At 40.2% G+C, this 20,510-nt stretch overlaps 1 long non-coding RNA gene across 2 annotated transcripts; it reads left to right on the top strand.

Moving 5' to 3' along the window:
* Positions 1 to 11,526: 11,526 nt before the first annotated feature.
* LOC129702929 (uncharacterized) lies at positions 11,527 to 20,252 on the top strand. 2 transcript variants are annotated; one of them, XR_008724478.1, is made up of 3 exons: positions 11,527 to 12,048; positions 15,819 to 16,022; positions 17,962 to 20,252. It is a non-coding gene; the product is annotated as an uncharacterized LOC129702929 (long non-coding RNA). The 2 variants fall into 2 exon arrangements; XR_008724479.1 differs by lacking the exon at positions 17,962 to 20,252 and having other exon boundaries at positions 15,819 to 16,072.
* The last annotated feature ends 258 nt before the right edge of the window (positions 20,253 to 20,510 follow it).

Genomic DNA, 20,510 nt, shown 5'->3' with positions numbered 1-20,510 from the left:
TCACTTGGTCTTCCACAGCTGCATCATTATTTTCCATTTTCCTTTTCATAATGGTACACAAGCTCATAAATGCACATGTGCATATCTACACACAGATGCATACACGTGCATGTGCACACACACACAACCAAGCTGTGTAGTTGAAAGAACTTTTCATTTAACCACGTCAATGTTTATTCCCACCTAAGTGTCAGATCAATCAAGTTATTCAATAATTTTTGCCTTGATATATGCTCTAACTCTCCTGTCTTTATCCCATTCTTAACTTACAGCCTGAATGTATCATTTATTTGGAATAATGGTATTTAACTGTTTTGGGGAAATTATTGTTTTAATGCAAATGTGGAAGTACCAAGACTCCAAAGCCCACAAAGTAGTGCTGCAACAACCCCATTTGACCTGCGTTCAATTCTGATCCCTTGTACTGCCTGTGTGGAGTTTGCATGTTTTCCCAGCACACTGGGCTTTCCCTGGGTGGTACGGTTTATTTCCACTTTCCAATTGATGTGCTGGTTGGTAGGTGAGTTGGCACTTGTTAATTCATCTCAATTGAAAAATGTGTTGAGTGGATGAACGTCAAGGTGTGAGGTGTTCTTCGGCATGTGTGAGAGGACTGGTTCAGGGAAGTGAGGGTTAGGGGGTAGATGTGCGATTGATGGGATGGCTCTGCAAGTCAAAATAGACTGAATAATCTCCTTTCTAAGTCATAAAAATCTATGAAGACCATTCTGCCTTCAAAAAAGTGAAGCAAAAGAAGAAAATAAATGATTGGCTTTTTACGTACGATAGATACAATGATTTTTTGACTGAATCAAATTGCACTCAGAAGCAGTGACAGAGCATGAACGTCCAGAAAATCAGTGTCTGCCATTAAAACCTGGAAGACACAGGAACTGCAATGCTGGTTTACCTTAAAAGACAGAAAGTTCTGGAGCAATTCTGTTGATCACGCAGCATCTCTGGAGAGCATGAATAAGCACCATTTTAGGTTGTGATCCTTCTTAAACCCTGGTAACCATTTGACAGCCCCATCCCTCCCCTGTGTCGCTTGCAAACACAATACATCCTTATCCAAGGTCATCAAACTATCCTTGCTCACACAGGCGTACTACACTATATATTGACAACGGCATTTACAAAAAAATGGACATTACAGAAAAAGGGCAATTTCAGCTGTTGATGTCTCAGCAGGGAGATATCTGGACTAATGTGATGTTTTAAGCTTCATCCAAACATTCCAGGTGAACTGTCAGCCATTGGACAAGCACAATCAAACACCTTGATATTGGAGCCTGGAACCTGGAGACTCGTGTGTAAGACTGACCATGAAGCAAAAAACAAAGAAGTGAGGGCAGATTTGGGGATGGGTCCAGTGCAGGTAGTAGGAGCATATATTCTTGTCTCTTATAAAATCATGGTTGATAAGGAAAAACACATCAAGGGTCATCAAACCAAGGTATCAGCAGATATGAATGAGGAGACATCTAGACTGTTCCTCTCTCCATAAACGTTGCCTGATCTACTGAATATTTCCAGCGTTCCGTTTTATTTCAGATTTTCGACATCTGCACTATTTTATTTCCATCTTATACATGAGGCCACAAGCTCCAACCTTTGAGGCACAAAATATTTACTGGGTATCGGAATTTAACTGAAATACCACAATATGCTTTCCGCCCATTCTAACATTGCATTCCATTTCAAGACCTGCTTGAAAATCTCTTAGGACATGTGTTGGCTGTTTCCCAGTGTGAATTGGACATTGCCCCACTGCATTTTGGACAGCATGGAAGATGATGGCGAATAAAGCTCATCAATTTCAACCAGGGTAATTCACCTCCACTGCGGGAGGGGAAAGGAGTACACTTGGAAAACAAGTTATTCATCAAACTGTATCTAGAATAAAGGATCATTGTCAAACAATCATTCTAAATAAAAAATAATAAATAATGCTTTATTAAAAATATTGAAGTATCCACAGAAGTATTATTTGATTAATAATTTCTAAATAACATCTAAATAGTCAAGAGCAGTGAGGTATTAAGATATCAAGCAGCTGTAGTAAGAATTAAATTACATTCAATGGCCCACAATGAACATGAGACACTGAATCATAGGTTTTTAGCTGTACGAACATAATGACCGGCTTCATTCATGTATTGTAAACCTACTCGGTTCTGAATAATCCATTGGCAGCAGTCAATGGTCATAACATGAAGTCAAGACCATAGTATGATCTTTGGTCAAGACCATGAGCCCTACAGTGGTGCCTCTGTAGCAAAACACGAACGAACACTGTTATTTTATTTACATATTGTACAATTAGGATGCATTCTAAAACTTCTAGGCTGTCAATTTAATCCATCAATCCAAAACATAAGTTGCATGTAGAAAATCAGAAGGTCTTTTAGTAGTCAAAAGTTGAACTTAAAATCAGATTCCAATGTTATCAGATGGAGACTGGCTCCGTTAAGTTAGTAGCAGCTGTCAGGGCATTATTTCAAATAATACTGGCTACATCCACCTTCATTTTTTTTACTGAGCTCTTTCACTGATTCCATCACACTATCTGGGGGTTTGCTTCATTGAAAAATCTTCCTGCAATTTTGATACCACTTCTGTTCGTGACAGTGCATTTTCTCACCTCACTGCAGTGCAGGCATTGCAAAAGTCATACTACTTACGTTAGATTGTTTTCTGATATTATAGAATTGTGCTAAACTAAGTGTAACATAAATACAGTAGATGTATTTTCTGGTTGCAGCGATCAAGTTGTGTATAAGCTGTGTAGCCTATTGTTCTTGCACTGTATGTGGTGCCTCACACACACAGCTGGATGTTTCTATTCTGAAAAGATGCAATCTTTAACTGTTGTGATGCCCCAGATCATCTAATTACACAATGCTTATGTCAGATAATTCATCTTCTGCACTTGTAATGTTAGAATCATTGATAGCTCCCTCTTGCAGTGTATTTGAATCATTTCTCACTTTAAGTGAATCGATTTTTAAGCAGCCATCAAGGGTGTGGCAGTATATGACTTAGTGAAGTTCATTACTTCTTCATTGGTTACTGATGCAAGTCTTAGACCAGTGGAAACATCATCATCGCATCTCTGTTTTTCACATCCCTCCCCTAAGACACAAAACATACGCATGAAAACAAAATATGCTAAAAATACATGGCAGGTTATGAAATAAAAATACTGGGTAAACATCTAGTTAGACCAGGAATGAAACATAGAGCAGTTGTTGGAAGTCTACTATTCCATTAGTTCATGTCACTATATAATAAGCTCTCGTGCATACATTTGGGCAGAAATTCTTAATGTAACCATTCATTAAACTATGTAGGAAGGAACTGCAGATGCTGGTTGATACTGAAGAAAGACACAAAATACTGGAGTAACTTAGCAGGTCAGCCAGCATCTCTGGAGAAAAGAAGTAGGTGACGTTTTGGGACAGAACCCCTTTTCAAACTGGTTCATTAGAACTGTTTGCATTTTAAGTGAGCAATATAGATCACCTACATTGACTTAAAACTCACCAATCAAATTTACTTTTATGTTTAATCAATACTTCTTAGGCATAACCAGGTTAAGCAGAACATGCAAGAATGACTTTGTATAAACAACGTTTCCAGGGGATCTCAGCACGCTCCCAGCACCAATCACCGTTTGTATGCATGTGGGCTGAATAAAATCCTTAATAATTTACATTCCAAAAATAAGACTACTCAAGAAATAACTGGCACTTTAGCACTTAATTATACATTACTGTCTATTTCCTGTTAACTATGAAGGCACATGGAGGCACATTGAGTCCGCGCCGACTAGCAATAACCCCGTACACTAGCACTATCGACACACTAGGGAAAATTTACAATTTTCAGAAGCAAATTAACCTACAAACCTGTATGTCTTTGGAGCTCTTGGAGAAAACCCATGTGGTCACGGGGAGAATGTACAAACTCCGTATAGATATCCGCAATCAGGAACGAACCACGATGTCTGGCGCTGTAAGGCAGCAACTCTACTGCTGTGCCACTGTGCCGCCCAAGTAATATGCATGCAGCATGTATGAATATCACTTTAGAGAAACTGCATAGCAACACTGATCCAAGCTGGATTCAACAGTCAATCCACCCCCTTAACGTCCAGTTGCTCTTTGGCCATAGGTAGTGAATGATGGAATATATGCCTAATGCAGCATTGTGATATCAACATTATACAGCAAATCACTGGCATGCTGATATGATGATCTAGACAACACCAGAAATACTTGGGATATCAGATATCAATGTCCATATGCTGCACTACTTTGCTACCATGAAGCACAACCTTTATCAAGTGCAATGGAGGTGCAGTTAGGAAGAAGACAAACTAGACAATGTCTATTTGCCTGGGCTGTCTGATGAAAATCTATGGCAAGCACTAGTCCAGTAATGGCAACGTCAGTTTCCCAATCAACTCTTTACTCTGTCATTGACCATCATAGTCTCAATTCCACCACAATACAGTACATGAAATAAAAAGCCTCCTCATTGTAAGCACCTCAAACTAAGAAGGCAATGCACTGGTGGATTTGCATGGGGAAGAGTCCACTCTACACATGAGGAGCAATTTACAGAGGCCAATTAACGTAAAACTTGCTGTTGTTTGGGATATAGGAGGCAATCGGAGCATCCGGAAGAAACACGTGGTCACAGGAAGAACATTCAAATCCCACACAGACAGCATTCAAGGTCACAATTGAACCCAGGTCCCTGGTTCTGTGAGGCAGCAGCTCTACCAGCTACTGTGCCACAGAGGTAGATACTTATTCAGAATCTATCCACTACTGTCTTTAAAATATCTATAGACTTTGCTTCCATCATTTTTTAGGGAAATAATTCCACAGATACATGGTCACTCTACAGGGGAAAAACCCCATGTGAGACTCCATGTGAGGCCCTCTATATTTAAAAAATGATCACAAGTTTTAAATTCTCCAGCAACAAGGTACATCCTCTACACATTCACCTGACTAGATTCCTCAGGAACTTGTATGTTTCAATGAAGTACTTTCTCATTCTTCAAACTGTCAGTGAATAAAAGCAAACCTGTCCAACCATTAACACTCTCTGAACTGCCTTTGACATGTTAATATCTTTCCATAAGTAAGAAGATCAATAATGTGCAGTGTTCCTGGTAGGCTTTCACCAATGCCTTTTAACTCTGAAGCATAAGTTTCCCCATTTTTTGGATAAAACTCCACTAGCAATAAATACCAAAGGGGCAGTCCCACTGGACGAGTTAATTCAAGAGTTCTCCTGAGTTTCCCCTGATTCGAACTCGGAGAATTACGGTAATAGCCGCTCGTAGGTACTCGGCGCTCTCGTGGACATGTTGAAAAATCTTCACAAGTCTTCCCGAGCTTACCGCGTTTCTCGAGTACTTGCCGTTAACTCTACGAGCCGCTAAGAGACGTCCCGAGCTCCGACGTACCCGCTACGTACATTCTATGTGCTTCCACAAATTCGATTTTTTTTTTAACTCGGGAGAGCTCTTGGGTGAACTCATACAGTGGGACAGGCCCATAACATTCTGTTAGTCTCCTTTTAAAGGCGTTTGCCCAGTCAATGTATGATTAGACTCACATATTCACAGATAGCCAAATGTTATATAAAAATAAAGAAACAAATTTCACATGGCTCCATTTAACCAATCTCCTTCTGTTCAGAAGATATAAAGCAATTCAAGCCTGTTCAATGCCCTGAGGTGATTAGATCAAGAAACTGAAAGAGATAGATAAGAATGATAGATAAGATAGATTTAATGATTAGTAAATTGCATACTAAATAGCTAAAGTTGTAATTTAATTTCATGCATGAATGAAATTTAACATAGATAAACCATCCTTTATCACTATTTTTTAAATGAATGTTTTATTCTGTAAACTTGAAGAATAGAGATTCAATTTATACAAAAACACTGCATATTAACATGACTCAACCAAAAGAGTATTCATTATAGCTTAGTGTGGTACAATATACTGTGTTCTCTCTTCTGCCTTATTCTAAATGTCCTACTCGAAGAAATGCTTGTTTCAGAACCTGCAAGTACACTTCAAGATTCACTGAGCACCAAATTTCACACATTGAATTGCATAACGCAAGAGCATAGTGTGTTAAAGGATTTGGAGATACAGGAGACCGCAGATGCAAATAACACCAGTTTGTAGAAGGGTCCTACCCTGACATGGCGACTTCCAGAGATGCTACCTGTCCCGCTGAGTTCCTCCAGCACTTTGTCTTTTATGCAACACTCCAGCATCTGCAGTTCCTTGAGTCACCAGTTTAACCAGGCTCTCTTCATAACTCTGCAGCTGCAGCGACATCCTCATACATCCCCTCTGCAACCTCTCTAATACTGCAATCTCTCAAGTCCTTGGGTCTGATGAACAGAAATGAGCACAGTGCTCCAGCTGTGCCACAGGCATCTTCTAACATGATATCTCTGCTCTTATCGTCTGTAACTTAGCCAAGAAAGCCAAGTATCCTGCTTGCCTTCTTATCTATCACTTCATCCACATTTTCTGCTTTCTTCAGAGAGGCCTGTCCTGTTTACGCCAGCATTTTGTGTCTATCTTCTGTCATTATCATTTGGTTTGCTCTTCACAGACTCTATCTCCATCTACGACATCTATCTATCTATCTATCTATCTATCTATCTATCTATCTATCTATCTATCTATCTATCTATCTATCTATCTATCTATCTATCTATCTTTAACTAAAACTCTCATCTTGTCCTCTTCCGATTTGCGTTGTTTTCAAATTTACGCAAAAACGGGAAGCGATAGCACTACAATTCTTCGCCACCCAACTCGGCATTCTCCTGTGCTGCAAGTGCACCAAGTTTTGTTCTGATCAGTGGAATATTACAAATGTTATGTAGGTTTAAATATCGTAAAAACCACCCCTTCTGGCACCCGCTGTCAATCACCAGTGGCGAGGAGAATAAAGCTAAAGGAGTGGCAGGGGTAGGCAGCGACAGCAGTAGGCCACGGTAGCGCTCCCTCCCCTTCCTCACCGACCCTCGACAGCCCCCGCCTGAAGCCGTGATCCTCCCCAAGCTGCAGGACACTCCCCCCACTGGCCCCCGACAGCCCCCGCTTGAAGCCGTCCCCCTCCCCTCGCTGCGGAATGCAACAAGAGACACAACAAGAAAGAACTGAACTGAATAAATCTCATCTTTAACATTTAAATTGTTGTTATTATAAGTGTTATTCACATTTTAATCTTTAATAAATACCTTATCCACTTACCGTGCCCGTCAGCTGTATCTGCGCAGTAATGCCTGCGTGGTCTACGTCACGCCGCCAGAGAGCCGCTAAGAGTGGATGGGGGGGTTAAGGGGGCAATGGAGTGAGTGCGTGAAGGGTGAATGGCAAGGGGCGGAGTGGGGGATGGGGGGAGGAGGGGAGGAGTGAGGATCAGGAGCATAAGATCGGGGACCCGTCAGTCACGCCTGCACAGTTGGGGGCTATGGGTGAGAGGCGGAATATTGCATTGGGGGACCAGGCCTCCCGTGTGAGAATGGGACCCAACGGGTCCCACATAGCCTGGTGTATTCCTGATCCTTCCTCCTAGGCCGTCTCTTGGGATTAAGGGTGACCTGTTTTTAGTGTTGCAGATTCTGTGTTTACTGATGAAGTGAATGTGAGACTTGCAGACTCTGCCACAGGTGGTAGTTGACAGGGCAGATGGTGACTCCCGACTGGAGCTCTCCCAGCATGTAGTAAAGTATTCCATAACACCATCTGCCCAAGGATTACTTTGGTTAAGGACTTTGTCATTTTCCCCTTCCTTTTAAAGCAATTAAACAACTTCAGGCTCATTTCAAGACCTGACCAGGAATGCTTGGTTTAGTTTTAATACATCCAAAGTATTCTATCAATACAGTTCATTTATTTACAATATATTTTCCAATGTTTTTCTTTTGGTTTTCAAACCCTTAAAGGCTTCTAGAAATGGGATATGAAACCTTTAATTACACTGCATACTTTGCAAAATTTCTTCCAACCCAGCCCACCAGCTCCTGCATTCCTTCACCACCAGACCTTGCATTCACCCCCTCCAATCCCTGTCCTCTCCCCACCCCACCCCAATTTGCCCTATCCTCGTACAGTTTAGGATCTGTGAGCACTTGCAAAAGCTGCAATGAAAACACTACTCTTGGCCAAATCACTAAAATAGAAACATTACTTGCATTTTTCAAATAGTTCCTCTATTCATAAGAAAATATTAGGCATAGTGCATCACTTCTGGAGGCAATGGAACTGAATGCAAAAAATATAACATTACTTTTGCAACTCATGAATCACAAGGTTTTTACATCTGTTCAGCGTGTCCTGCTCTTCAATGATTTGACTGTAGTTATGCCATGTGCTTCCAGAATTCACAATGAGATCACTGTCTTCTGGTGTGCGGTTGGTGGCAGCCTGTCAAAACTCTACGTTTATTTTCAGGAAAAAATTAAACAAAACTGAAGGCCAAAATTCACAATATCTTTGCCATTCGTCAACATTAATATGAAATGTTAAAGACAACTGTTTACTTCTTTCGCTATTGGCTGGCCTGAGGTTGCTGTTGTCGGTGGTATTGGTATCAGATCATGATTGAACCCACTTTTTAGCAGACCCTTTTGCAACCCCTTGTCTATTATTCACAGTGCAATTTGATACCCTTCCTCCAATTTACCATTGGGCCCTTATAAAATGTATTTTGGTTTGTTGTAGGGGAAACAAGCTGGTCACTATTCCTGAACTTTTGGAATTAAGTGCTTGACTTCTGACTGTGATATATAGGCTGAGCTTTGCTGACATTCCACAAACTCCAATAACATCCAGAGTTTACTGTTCTTTCTTCAAAGGCGCTCCTTATGCAGCCATACTAATTTGATATTGGACTCTAAAATCCAGCAGACAGCAAACAGTTGAATGGAAGTGGTCTGGGCGAAATTCAAACTCTGGTCTCAGACAGAGGTTGAAACACCACTATGTGAATTTACACTGCCACTCGTTCAATGTTAAAACTGGTCTGGGTGCGGAGTTTGAAACATCCTAATAGAAATTAGCATGGAAAACATTTGCCTACAAACAAACTATATATTGCAAAACTGCCACTTGCCAATTTGATTCTACAGTGAAAGGAGAAAGTAAATAATTGCCATACTCAATTTAATTGATAATTTTTCATAAAATATCAACTTGGCAGTCCAATTTAAAATAATACCCCTTTATTGATACAGTGGAGCAGGTGCGCTCGTTTAGGATAATACCATGGCAACCAATCTCAGATTTCATTGGTCACCTTACTTAATGCAGAGTGGTTCCATTTTTTACTGAACTTAAAAAGTACGAGTGAAAAGTCCTTTATTTAAAACCAAGAAAGATTGGTCAGCCATACAGTAAGTCAAGTAAAGGGATGAGAGAAAAGCTTTCAGTCGAATGGTTAGCCATTCTCTTGAACTGCTGTAGTACTACTGGTGAAAGTACTCCCACAGCGTACTATTTCAGGATTTAGACCCAGCAATGATAATGGCCCAGCATTATATTTCAAGTTTAAGTTGCAGTGCGATTTACAGCGGGACCTGCAGATCATGACCTTATCATGTTCCTCACGCCCTTGTTCTTCTTGTTTGGGCCAGGCATGAGTTTTGGAATTCAGCTCTTTGTTCATGTTTGAACCTTGGCCGAGGATAATGTCTGGAACTGAGCGGTCGTGGCTGAATTGGGCATCCGTCAGTGGATTATCAGTGAGAAAGTGCCACTTGATAGTGCTGATTTCCCAATTAAAAATGCCCGTGAGATTCTGATCTTGAGGGTAAAACCTACATGGAAACCCTTGCGGAGTGTCTTGATCTCTCTCCAGTCATGTACAGTATCAGCAGAAGTCAGATGTGAGCCAAGCTGGATGCTGGTTTGATGCAATCAACCCGAGTGTTGAGTTTTTATTCCTCAGGGTCTTCCCAGCTACCCACACGGGACTTGGTAAAAACCAGCATTGCCTGACACAAATGGAATCCAGATTGTCACCAGGGCTCCTTGAGGAATGAACTTGTGGTGTACACTTTGGCATCAATCCATAGCAGATATCTGACCAGTGAGAATTCTTTCACAACTTTTCCAAGTTTGCAGAACACCAACAAACAGGATGTTGGAAAGCCTTCATGATAACATTGCAGGCCTTTTTCAGCATCACAGTCTCCAACTCAGAAAGCAGCAGCTCTAACATACCTGCCAGGATACCACTATAAATATCTAATTCCAAAGATGATTTCTGCTGTCCCCTTGATTGGGAAACATGTCAGAACACCTGCAGTCTTCTTTTGCTCATTAGTTTTCTGCTGACAAATTCAGCGTGTTATGTAACATTTGCAGTACTACAATTAATTAAACTCCATTTGAGGCAAAAATACTACTGAACATCAATATTTTGGAGTTGAAATTCCAGCCACCTCTATCACTTCCTCGGGCAACTTGGTCTATATACCCAACACCCTTTGTGTGAAAAACTTGCAACCTGCTCAACCGCTATATTTAAGAGGGAGTTAGATGTGGCCCTTGTGGTTATGGGGATCAGGGGGTATGGAGAGAAGGCAGGTACGGGATACTGAGTTGGATGATCAGCCATGATCATATTGAATGGCGGTGCAGGCTCGAAGGGCCGAATGGCCTACTCCTGCACCTAATTTCTATGTTTCTATGTTTCTATCCAATCCCCTTTAAATCTTTCTGCTCCCAACTTAAACCTATGGCTTCTAGTTTTAGATTCTCCTACCATAGGAGAAAGACTGTGACTATCCCCCTCATGATTTGATAAACATGTGTAAATGTCACCCCCTCAGCCTCCTTCACTGCAGGGGAAGGATTCCTAGGCCATCCAGTCCCGTCTTATCATTTAAGTACTTCAGTCCCAGCAACAACTGATAGATATACCTAAAAATCCAATAGGATAATTGACTATAGAGAGGTTAAAGATGGTATGAGATTAAATGTTGCAAATCAAAAGAGGCAGCCAAGGAGGCAGATACATAGATAAGGTGAGGAAGAGTAGAATTTGAGAGTATGTTAATAAAAAACATAAGATAGACACAAATAGCTGGAGTAACTCAGCGGGATGGGCAGCATCTCTGGAGAGAAGGAATGGGTGATGTTATGGGTCGAGACCCATCTTCAAAACATAAACATAGCCTATCAGATCTGTAAAAATGAGACAACAGAGAAGACCCCAAAACGGGCACAATATTTCTCCTGATTTGAATGCCTAGAACTACAGTTCAAGGTCTCACTATAAATGGTCAACAATTCATGGCAAGATGAGAAGGAAAATCTTCACACAGGGTCGTGAATGGTTGTACAGGGTAATTCTCTCCCCAAGGGGATTGTGAAGGGATAGTCACTGGGCGCATCCAAAACAACAAATAGAAATGTAGAAATGAAGGGAACCAAGAGATAGAGGGCTACTACAGATAAGTGTGACTGAGGTTCTTGGTTCTTGGTTTCTTGGTCCTCCAAAATATTCCAAATGGAATTTAAACTGGAGGTGGTGAAGGGAGGGCTTAAGCCAGAAAGGGTTATTGGGAAGAAAGAGCTACTTTAAATTTAGTTGCATCTGGTTGGGTAGCTATAGTTGGGTGGTGATTATTCAATGCTTTAATTGTGCGGGGGAAGAACAAATTGCTGTATACATCTGTCTTTGTAGCTGGGATCACAAATTGGATTGAATGCCCTTGTCTGCTCCTAATTAGTTTGGGTTTGGTGTAGGTCTTGTTGTCTATGTCGAGCTGACCATTTAACATTTTGTAAAAACAGGTCAAACGGTGAGCTTCATGTCTGTCTTGGAGAGGGTTCCACCCCAGAGAATTCAGAAGTTTGGTGACACTCGCTTCTCTCTCATAGGTGTTAGTAACAAATCAAGCTGCCTGTCTTTGGACACGTTCGATGGAAGAAATGTTTTTATTTGTGTATGGGTCCGATGCTGCAACTGCGTAGTCCAAATGAGGTAAAAGATCAGCTATTATCTTCTTGAATAGCAAAGTAGGCATGGGAGTCAAATGGCTTACAGCTGCTTCTAATTGTTATGTCCTTGTATTCTTTAAATTGCATAGGTGGGGAGATCATTCCCGCTGCTAAATTTTAGATTCTCTGTGAGTTTGATTGCAGCAGCAAGTTCCAGTTAGAATTACTTGCATTATATCAGCATTTTATATCAGCATTAAGGTTTACCTAATTGGTCTATTGTCATCAAGTGAGAACGCAAACACATTAGCACTAAAATCAAAATGTGGGTAATGGGATCATTGCCACAAATGTGCTCATGTGTGATACACTCTAAATAACAACCACATTCATCCCTTAATAATGAGGAAGGGTCTCAACCTGAAACGTCACCCATTCCTTCTCTACAGAGATGCTGTTGGACCCACTGAGTTACTCCAGCTTTTTGTGTCTATCTTCAGTTTAAACTAGCATCTGCAGTTCTTTCGTACACAAGGGTCTGATCCTTGCAGTCAGTACAATGTGATGTGAGAATAGTTAATCCAAATCTTGCACGAATACCAAAGAATTGAAATGCAATAAAAATAGTAAAAGCAAAAATGTATTAAATATAGGGGGGGGGGGGGGGGGGGGGGGGGGGGGGGGGGGCAGAGGAGAGACACAAAGAGTGGTTAACACTCAGCATCAATTAAATGTTATTTTACTACCATAAATGTGAAAGTGCAACTCGAGAAGGGAAGAGAACATAAAAGAGTTGAAAGGCTCAAAACTGAGGATGAGCACAAAATAGTAACAAATTCCTCCAAGTAACTACAAAGGAAGATAATTTGTGGTCCCAACACTTACATCCCGAGTAAAATAAAAAAATTACAAACAAGATCAAAATATGAAACAAGGAAATTAAATAATTGATCAAGTGTCTCTTCTTTATTTGTGGCCTACTTTAATGGATCAGTAAAGGGCATCCAAGAAAAGTTAATTCAGTTTTATCTTAGCACCTTTCAGCATGCATGGTAACTGAATAATAAACTGAAAAGAAAGTTATTCTTGTTTAATTTTTTATGCTTTCTCATCCATGTCTTTTCATGCTAATTGGAACATCCCATTAGATATGCTTTCAGACTAAGTGTAAACTATCTTTTGTATTAAGAAGTGAATAACTTAAAAGCACGAGTTATTTGATTCAATTTCCCCAGCGGCAGAAAATGTCAAAAATTGCACTATTGCTCAAACATGCGTAACTTTTACAATGCACAAAATTTCTCTGTGGTCTATAGCAGATGAAATTGATTTCATCTGCGCTCTTGAAAAGCTGGAATTCAAGTGTAGTAAAAAAAAGTGTAGTTTTACTCTACAAAATGACAAACTATCTGTAGTTAGCCATAGATTTTTGTTCACACTAAAACTGGTATTATGGTAATTAATTATGATGGAAAAGATAGTAATTAATAATATATAAGATAGTAATTAATTATAACATATAGATATACATCCACATTCATTAAACAACCTTGGTTAAGTAGTATATCTATAATATTACTTTTCCCGTGAACAAATAAAATTGATAGGAGGACAGCTACAACAGAAGCCCAGGATTACATTCCATGATGCAATGACCCAAGACCACTATTATTTCTAATAAAATGTATCTATACTATAGCTCCACAGTGGTCTAGCATCTGCAATAGCATCAGTGGGGTACCCAATGTATCAAGAATGACAAAGGCAGTGTGGGAATAAAATTCTTGACAGTGGCCATTGCCCTGATGTAAAAGTCACCCTGTCATCCTCCTTAACACATGTCAATCACTGAAACACAGTAAGCATGACACCCTGCTGTAAAGAGGCAAGGACTCTGCTGGCCGCTGATCTTCATATAAAACCCTCACTGCTGGAAGCACAGTGGACAGGCTACCTGGGAATGCGAGTGTGAGGGCAGACTTGTCCATTGGCCTCAACTTAAACAACTGGGGAATGTTTCTCTGAAAGATGCAGTCTGGACTCAATTCAATTGGATGGCAACACAATGGAATCAACAATAGAATTAACATCCAATTTGTAGCAATTCCCATTAGGCCAGGGACAGTCATGTTATCTCCCATCCATACTGCCATGAAACACAAAGCTCTTACTTCTACCCCTTCAGAGAGACAAAGCCATGTTATCCCAGTTCTTCCTATTTAGGGATTACAATGCCATCGGTTTTTCAGCCCAGGCATGGTACATTTACCTTCAAATGCTTGATTGACAAAACCCTGGGAGATGTCACCAACTCCGCAGTGCACAAGAGCACACTGACTGCCTTGGGGACTGCTTTTCAGGTGTTCCAGGCAACTTACAATGTACTGGAAAGACATCCTCTTGTGGAGTTCATATGTCCAACACTTGAGCATCAGCTGGTAGCTGTTCAGGGAACAAGGAAAGTTGATCACCGCGGATAAGGAGAAAGCTAACTTCATTACTTGAAAGCCCATGTGTGGAATGTCAAACTTTATAATAGATTTGACAGCTTTTCTCTGGGTTTTTTTCAGTTCACCACAAAAGGTTCTTTGACAGTTATAAAATAGTCCTTTGTTTATTTCATTTAAAACCACTGCATACATTTGTAAATGCTCGGCATTGGTCACATTCCAATGACAGCCACACTTTTAGCCAAAGAGTTTTATTTTAACATGCAAAAAGGAACCTAACTAAATCAATGCATCTTAGTTTCTTTTTAACATTTACAAAGCCTTCAGGAATCATGCCCCTCAAAAACGCGTGACAAATTTAGAAAATATGTTGATAACAACCTAATTAAAATGCCATTGAAAATTAGATTTTAAATTGTCATTTTGATAGGACTAACATCTTCCAAAAAATAGGTAAATTAATACGTGCAAAATGTGTTATCATGTAAATCATGATCTTAACAGTGCTTTTTGCTCATTAATTTTAATGTAGAGAGGGGTAATCTGATTTGAGATAAGAATGATTGACATTCTCTGGTATATAATTAGGCTTTATATAAATGGTTAAATAAATTCACTAATACTGAAACAGAGATGGCCTGTTGATATAAGTATACTACAGAATTTGGCAACTGATTGAATAAAATCCCATAATAGTGCCCTTAAATGAAGTGTAACGCAAATATTGAAGATAATGGAAACCAATCAGAACAGATTTCCAATTTTAGTACACTCTGAGAAATGACTTAAGCCAAAACAAATATTTGAACTAGCAATTCAGTGCTGATTTTAATATAGCATAAGTGATACCTTTAGCCGCATCAGCAAATGCATGTTGTTTTAGCAATTTAAATCATCTGAATTATACTCCAAATGCGTAATCAGATTCAAAATCGTGCAGAGGTGTGGACTAAACAGTGGGGCAGATTTTGGTGGAAAAACTCAGCAATTCCATGCACTACGGCCGACATTTCCTGCATAAATTCCAGGAATCTTGGGAGTTTTGCGCATGGCCCTGCACAAAATTGCTGAGGGTTGTCTGGAAATGTTTTCCAGATTACGTTTCATTGTTAGACTTTCTGCGTGTCCAGCAGTAGACCATAAAGTTGTGGAAATTTATCAGCATGTATTTTGAGGAATTCCCTTGAGGAACATAGCTTCAAGGGATTAAAGTACATATCAATAGTTTTACATTGTTTTCTCATCCAAATTCATTTGAATGTCTTTAAATGTTTGAAGCACCTTAATATGCTTCTGTGCTTTGGTATTTTCATTCTAATTTTTAAATAGATTGCCTTTTTTTCTGTCTTTTTTGTTTCGCTAGTTTTGGAATGTTTCTGGATGTTTTACGAAGTCATTCAAGCCCAGAATCTTCTTGATGAATGTCCAGAGTTCTAACCAGAACTGCGGATGCTTACTTGTTTAAAAAGAGGTATCATGCCAAAGAATTGCCACTTGGATGCTGTGCCACTGTGGAACTGGCAAGGGATCTCAACCCTAACGACTTCAAAGGAGACTGCAGCACGCGGTACAGATTGTTTATTGGCACTATATTGAATTATACCCAAGAACAGTGAAATTCTTTTTGTATACTATTTATTGACAATTCTCCTAAACATTAGGCATAATCATACTAAGTATAAGAGTTTAAGATATTCAACCACACTGAGTCAGTACACATTGGTCACCATGGTTTAAACATCATCCTGTACCCTTCTAGTGCATTAAAAAAAAAATGTTTAGTGTCTTAAGAACAGAGAAAGAAAGGGAGTGAATGTCTCTCTGCTGATTATCCTGGTGGCAGCAAAGAGGAATGTAACTTACTTTAAACATTTTTTTAGCTTAGCTTAATATTTTTGCTGCAATTGATCATTTAAAGAATTGAAGTAATTTATCAAATGTCATTATTAACTTTTAAATACATTTGCAAATCATCCTAAGATCATTAATTGGCCCTCCTGGCTAAGCTGGGGAAGGGCTGCACCATCTGTAAATACATTCAGGAGCAGTTCAAAAGGTGGGGAGGGCAGATGAAAGGCTAGAACACTGGAGCCCATGATACTTGAGCACTGATGGCCAAGATTGGCCCCTGCATCTGTAGCAGGCTTCACTACTCAGTTTAAACTGGCTATGTCCAGAAAATATCCACAGGGAGCGTTATGCAAGCACATAGTATGGGCAACATAAACATGGTTGTTATAACCTGGAGTATAACAAATCACATTCTCTGATCCAAGTGCTGCCATATTACTGATATGAAGGTTTAATTTGGTTTAGTTTAGTTTAGTATAGAGATACAGCGCGGAAACAACCCTTTCGACCCACCGAGTCCGCATCATCCAGCAATCCCTACATAGTGACGCTAGGGACAATTTACACTTATACCAAGCCAATTAACTGACAAACCTTTGTCTTTGGAGGGTGGGAGGAAACCAAAGACCTCAGAGAAAACCCACGTGGTCACAGGGAGAACGGTATATTTTCATTTAATGGTGATTTTAACGCCAAAGAAGCATATGTGAAAGGTTGGAGAATTAATTTATAGTTTCACACGCAAAGCAGACTTAATGATGACATTGCAAATATAGCAATATCACACGACAGAACTAGCTACACAAATCAATGCTATTATAAATGAGAAGGCTGCATTGCAAAAGTTTGCACTAATGAAGACGATCAACGTTATTGCGTTATTCAATAACTCCAGCCCACTAAAGTAAACAATTTTGAGAAGATAATTTAGAATATTAATGATTATTTTCCCGCTGTTCTTTGTTGCATTCTCCCAATCCAGTCTTTTTTCCTTCCCTTCCTTTATATTTTATATCTTTATCGCTGGGTTTTTCTTCCATATCCCCAAGATATGTGGGTTGGTAGATTAATTGGCCACCGCTGGCAAATAGCAGAAACAAGGGAATTGATAGGAATGTGGGAAAAATGAAATTAGATTAGTTTAGGAGTTGTATAAATGGGTGCTTAATGATCAGCGCAGACTCGATAGGCCTGCTTCTGTTCTCTATCATTAATACCATTACTTTTGTTTTGAAAGACAATGTTCAATAATAATTCTGGGCCATTCTTTCGGCAGGTGAGTTGTAAGAAGATACTGTCTGTGGGGAGAGACAAAGAGTTAAGCCCCTGTCCAACTTTGGAAACCTGAACGGAAACCTCTGGAGACTTTGCGCCCCACCAAAGGTTTCCATGCGGTTCCCGGAGGTTGCAGGTGGTTGCTGGAGGTTGCAGGTAGTGGAAGCAGATAGGGAGACTGACAAAAACCTCCGGGAACCTCCAGGAACCCCCGGGAACCGCACGGAAACCTTGGGTGGGGCGCAAAGTCTCCAGAGGTTTCCGTTCAGGTTTCCTAAGTGGGACAGGGGTATTACATATCTTTTCAGGTCAATGGTCTTTCATCAGAACTAACGAATGGACATTGATCTTCAACATTAGTTCACTTTCTTTCGCCACAGATGCTCACTCTCATGCGAAACACATTGGAAACTCGCTGTCCCTCTGCAAATGCCAGGATGCGTCATGATCCACAACCCAGGCTTTGATGAAAATCTACCAGCTCGATCTGGATGAAAGCTACAAAGAGTTTGAGCTTTCATTGTCGGCAGGGTGAACTACCCCAACCCGCGAGACAATGAAAAGTAACCACAACATTTCACTTTATTAGATCACATATGGATTCAATTATTTTCCTTGCCATCTCCATCTGGTGAAGAACCTATTTAAATTCCAAAATAGAACACTGAGATAATGTGACAGGGAGTCAGTATGCATTTTTATAATAAAGAATCCTGGTGGTTTGGATTTGAGATGGAATAGGCTTCCAACACGACTCAATGCTTTCTATAAACAGAAAGACTAAGAGTGAAGTTGTTACTGAAATGCTTGTAATCTTGATGCATTGATGTAAATAGCCAGAAGAGGTGGGCTATTACCATTTCCATCGCCTTCCAGTATAAAACAGAAACACACACATTGTTCAGCATAATGATTTGATTCCAATACCTCAAATTACTCTCTCCTTTGCAATGTTGGTCTCTAGTATCCAAGCACGTTGCCCAGCAACCACCTTGCACACATTGAGGAAAGCAGCAGCTCAAAACTGCAAATGATAAACTGCAAAGGATTTAGGAAAACAATCTGGCCACCATGCTTTCAAAAATGCTGAATGATCAGTTAACAATGCCTAACGATTTTTAAATAATGTATTGTTAAGAGTGAGCCAATTGATTTGTGAAATCATTTTGTTCTTCAAGCATCGAAACACAATTAAAGTTCACTACAAAGAATACACAGAGTCACAGAGTCACACAATGTGGAAACAGGTCCTTCAGCCCAACTTGCCCACACCAACCAATATGTCCCATCTTCACTTGTCCCGCCTGCCTGTATTCGGCCCATATCCTTCTAAGATATAAAAAAAAGAAACATATTAAAAAAACACACTTTCTGCTCAGGCACTTCTTGAGTTGTTTAATAATTTCCTTAAGGTTTTTGCCATAGGATTCACACTCCCTTAGGCCGATTTATTTGCCTGTGTCTATGACTCCATTGCCTGAAGGCAGCTCCCAAAGTCCAAGTGTGATATGTTCTCTAGGTATCCTGGCACATGTCTCTTGCTCAATCAGCAGGGCAGAATTCTTTATTTCAACGGCATCTGTGTAAATTTGCACTGCACAAGCTGGCAAGTAGATTTAATTACAAATCATAATCAAAGTTCATAAGTAATTCATTAACTGTGAAATATTCTGGAACATTCTAAGGTCATGAAAGATGCTTTTGTGAGTTTCTTTTTCTTTATAATCTGTTGCAGCTTGACTAAAGCCTTTATTATCCAGCCTGCTGGCATTATTAAACAGTGATTATACTGCCTAGCCATAGTGTTGGATTCCTCAAGTAAAAAAATAACTCAAATTTACTTTCAGACTTTAACATAGTAAAACATCCCGAGAGGAAGGGTATTCCACAGACTTGTGGCTTGCTGCATGTTGCTGAGCCTAGCTCGGCAAAATTGGCAACACATTAAGTCAATGGACAAAGATCTTCAGCGGGATGAGAGGAGGGTCTCTGACCACAGTGAATGTACCACCTACAGTTGTGTGCAACAGATTCGTCAGCAACAGGTCAGTGATGTGTTCTTGCAGAAGCATTCTTGCTGAACAAATTGCACTTTGCAGAAAAGCAAGATCTCAATATGATTTTTAAATTCTGATCATGGACAGGACAGGTTTGGAGGGATATGGGTCAATCGCAGGCAGGTGGGACGAGTGTAGCTGGGACATAGAAACATAGAAACATGGAAAATAGGTGCTGGAGGAGGCCATTCATTGTGATCATGGCTGATCGTCCCCAATCAATAACCCGTGCCTGCCTTCTCCCCATATCCCTTGATTCCACTAGCCCCTGGAGCTCTATCTAACTCTCTTAAATCCATCCAGTGATTTGGCCTCCACTGCCCTCTGTGGCAGGGAATTCTACAAATTCACAACTCTGTGGGTGAAAAAGTTTTTTTCTCACCTCAGTCTTAAATGGCCTCCCTTTTATTCTAAGACTGTGGCACCTGGTTCTGGACTCACCCAACATTGGGAAAAATTTTCCTGCATCTAGCTTGTCCAGTCCTTTTATAATTTTATATGTTCCTATAAGATCCCCCCTCATCCTTCTAAACTCCAGTGAATACAAGCCTAGTCTTTTCTACATGTTAGCCGGTGTGGGCAAGTTGGATCGAGGGGCCTGTTTCCACAATGTGTGAATCTATGACTATTATCACATTAGTTTAGTTTTGAGATACATCGTGGAAACAGGCCCTTCGGCCCACCAAGTCTGCCACCAAGCCCACCAAGACCGGCGATCCCCATACACTAGCACTACCCTATACACTAGGGACAATACACAAATTTTACCAATGCCAATTAACCTACAGACCTGTTGGTTTTTGGAATGAGGGAGGAATCCGGAGCACCTGGGGAAAAACCATGTGGTTGTGGAGAGAACGTACAAACTCTGT

The sequence above is a fragment of the Leucoraja erinacea genome, chromosome 13 (assembly GCF_028641065.1).
Source record: "Leucoraja erinacea ecotype New England chromosome 13, Leri_hhj_1, whole genome shotgun sequence".
Lineage (NCBI taxonomy): Eukaryota > Metazoa > Chordata > Chondrichthyes > Rajiformes > Rajidae > Leucoraja > Leucoraja erinaceus.
Note: the sequence above shows the minus strand (reverse complement) of the source record. Positions and strands in the feature narration are given on the sequence as shown.